General features: G+C 38.7%; 1 protein-coding gene across 4 annotated transcripts in view; it reads right to left on the bottom strand.

The window, feature by feature from the left end:
• The window catches only part of Cryzl1 (crystallin zeta like 1), a 38704-nt gene that overhangs the window by 28362 nt on the left and 6739 nt on the right, over positions 1 to 3603 (bottom strand). The window lies entirely within an intron of this gene.

Here is a 3603-nt window from a genome sequence, read left to right as displayed (position 1 = left end):
AAGAATATAGGCAGTGTATTATTTGTTGAAACTGTACTTTCGATTTGATTTGAAACTGTCCCATTGCTATATGTTTATCAATAAAACTTTGAAAAGAAAAAAAAAAAAAAAAAAGATGCTGATTGAAACTGTGGCCCAAATTCTGCATCAGTCTACTAACCATTTAAATCTGTATTGTGTATACCTCTTTCAGTATCTAACATTTCCATAGCTATTTAATTTTCATGGTAATCACACTGCAAAATTATTTTAAATGTAAATTTTAGAGAGGTATAAAATATACGGAAAAGCACACAAATGTGGTGCATAGCCCATCTAATTTTAAAAGTGAATAGCCTCATGTTATAGTAGGACACATAACACGTAAGCTTTCTTATTAATTATTAAACTTAGGCTTGTGTTACTTTATAAAGTAATAAGTTAAAACATAAAAAAGGAAGTTTCATTACATATATTAACTATATTACATATTTTATATGTGGCCCATGACAACACTTCTTGACTTAATGCAACCTAGGCAAACCAGAAGGTTGGACACTTTGTTATAAATTATTTCACTGTACTAATCAATAAGTCACTATTTATTATCTCTTAATAAACACTTGAATTCTTATAGGGTTTAATGGTTTCCTATTGAATTGCTATTGAGATATATCACCCAAATCTAGAATAACTCATCTTTCAGGACTGGTAACTAATGCCTGTTAATAGAACTGGCTTGAAAATGGTTTGGGGGGAGGAGGGTAGCCTGGCATGGCGGCCTCTGCCTGTGATTCCAAGACTCAAAGGCTGAAGAAGGGGGATCACTACAAATTTGAGGCCAGCCTGGGCTCCATGGGAAGTTCAAGGCCAGCCTGAATTACAGTGAGAACCTGTCTCCAAAAAAAAGTGTAAAAATTTGTCCAGAAATTACTAAATTTTTTTGTAGTTGAGCAATGGCTGCTTTCCAGTATGTGATACTCAAATACTGGAACACAGTATGAATACACATTGAAGTCATATAAAGAAATTATATATAAGCAGGGTCTGGAGGTACATGTGTATAATCCCAGCATTCTGGGAGGTTGAGGCAGGAGGTCCACAAATTCAAGCCCTGTCTAGGAAATTTAGCAACTTAAGAAGACCCTGACTCAAAAAATAAGTCAGGTGGGCTGGGGCAATAGCTAAGCTGTTACCTGGCGAGCACAAGGAACTGGATTCAATCCCCAGTAACACAAGCTGTGCTGGCCAGGAACCCTGGGCTTGCTGTACTGGCCCGAAATCAGGCGTGGTAGCACATGCCTGTAATCCCAGCACTTGGGAGGGTGAGCCAGGAGGATGGTTGTGAGTTTGAGGCCAGTTTGGGATAAACAATGAGCTTAAGGCTAGCCTGCATAATAGCGTCAAACTTTTTTTTTTTTTTTACAAAGGGCATAGGGATGTAGCTCAGTGCAAAGGTCCTGGTTTAATCCCTAGTACTGACAATAAACGAAACAAAAAGATGAGGAAGCTAAAAAGACTAAATTAAATTTACCTCTTTTGAGTCAGTGTTTGTGGGGAATGAGGGAGGAAGAACCTAAGCATAAGACAGCATGTACCCCCTAACTCTTCTGCCTCGATTTTATCTTCTGCCTCGATTTTAAGGTTCTCTGAAATGGACACCCACTCTCTCAATCTTTACTCTGTCCACGATTGTGCCTCAAATCCCATCTATCCTTGTCAGAGTGTGACTTCACATCAATGGTTCCCCCATCTCAAGGCTTTCTGCACATGGCCTGTTTCCTGAGTATGCTGTACTAACTGCAGATTCTGCTAAGTACATAAGGCTCAAGTCCGGCCTCTTCTCTTGAGTCACTCTCTGTGACAGTCAATTTATCCCAACTGTTCCAGGCTTCTGATTTTGTTCCAAGCTAACAAAAAAAACCCTGTTTTATTGACTAACTAGTTGGCTTTCCAAACTATTGCTTGGGTGAATCAGTATCCCTTGTCATCAGTTAAAAAATCTTGACTCCTACTTAAGTCTGGAGCTAGTAAGGTTGTCTTTTTCTAGAAGGGGAAAAATTACATGCCAAATCTTGGATTACAAAGCATCTCTCTTTGTATGCTTTCCTCCTGTATTTAGGACAGGGTCTACAGGGTCTCACTGTGTAAATTGGACTCAGTGATTCTCCTGTTCTCAGCCTCCTGAGTGCTGGGATTACAGGCGCGTGCCACTACTCCCAGTCTTAGTTGACCGTGTCAGCGCACATGACACTCTGGGGATCCGAATCTCTTTGTATTTTTGTATGCCACTGTGTTCTTTGAATTTTAGAACTTAGGGCATGTGTAGCAGTCATATGGACCTCATATTACTTCAAAGACTTGGAAAGTAAGATGTTTGCTTATATCCCTAGGGTCCCCCCCCAAAAAAATATATGCATAATAATAGTTGTATTTTTAGTTACATCATGCTAAGCAGTTTATCCAATGATCAAGCTGGTCTTGTTGGTCCAACTAAGAACTGCATAGGAATGAAAATATTCTCAAAAGTTTATAAAGAAAACTGTTTTTATAAAAAAAGGCTAGAAAAACAATGATGCAATATTGATTCGTTTTTGTGCATCCCCCAAAGGAATATCAACTTCCTACCACTAAGAAAATGGTAACCAGGTGTGGTGGTGCAAACTATAATTATAGCACTCTGAGACGGTGAAGCAGTAGCACTGAAAGTTTAAACCCATCTTGTATAACTCAGGCCCTGTCTCAAAAAGGGCTCGAGATGTAGCTCAGTGGGAAAGCCCCAGGTTCAATGACCTCAACTCCCATCTCTCAACACACAAAGAAATGGCAAAACAGGTGATATTAAAGGACCACATAATTTCTAGCTCTTGTCTAGACTATTATTATTATTACTATTATTTATTTAGTACAGGGTCTACAGGGTGTCACTAGGCAGATCGGACTCTAGTGATTGGCCTTTGTTCAACCTCCCAAGAGGTGGGATTACAGGTGCTCCACCACACCCAATCTCAATCCTCCTCATTGCAACCCAGGGGCGGGGCCAAGCATGTGGTGGGGGGGGATCGAAACCCTGGCCCCTGTGCTCTACCTAAGCATGCGCTTTAATCCGTTGAGCTATTTGGCCGGCCCTTACAATGACATTTCTAAGAGTCATATAATCTTAAAATTATATTTCCTACTATAAACTTTGCTAAATAAAAAGTACTATATGCAACTATTTTTTTTTTTTTTTTTTTTTTTTGGTTAGTGTTGGAAGCTGAATCCAGGGCTCTATCACTCAACTATACCTCTGGCATAATATACACACAGAACTTTTAAATGACAATAAACCTGTTAAAAATTGCAGGCTGAGGGGGAAGGAAGGGAAAAGGGAAGCAAAAAGGACTAAAAACAGGTATGTATATATACCAATGCCCCATAATGCACAGTGTATCCATTATGTATCATAAACATGTACTATCCTACTTAAAAAAAGGGCAAAAAAAGTAAGCTGGTATGCCCTCTGAAAAGTGTAAAGACCTTGTACTTCTATAGGGTATGTCAGAATTTCAAAATACTTGACATAAATATGCCATCTTAAGATTTTATTAGTAATGCACTGAATTTTTATTATGGTCAAATATA

Source organism: Octodon degus, unplaced genomic scaffold (genome assembly GCF_000260255.1).
Source record: "Octodon degus isolate 3935 unplaced genomic scaffold, OctDeg1.0 scaffold00225, whole genome shotgun sequence".
Taxonomy (NCBI): Eukaryota; Metazoa; Chordata; class Mammalia; order Rodentia; family Octodontidae; genus Octodon; species Octodon degus.
This window is presented reverse-complemented; position numbering and strand designations above follow the sequence as displayed.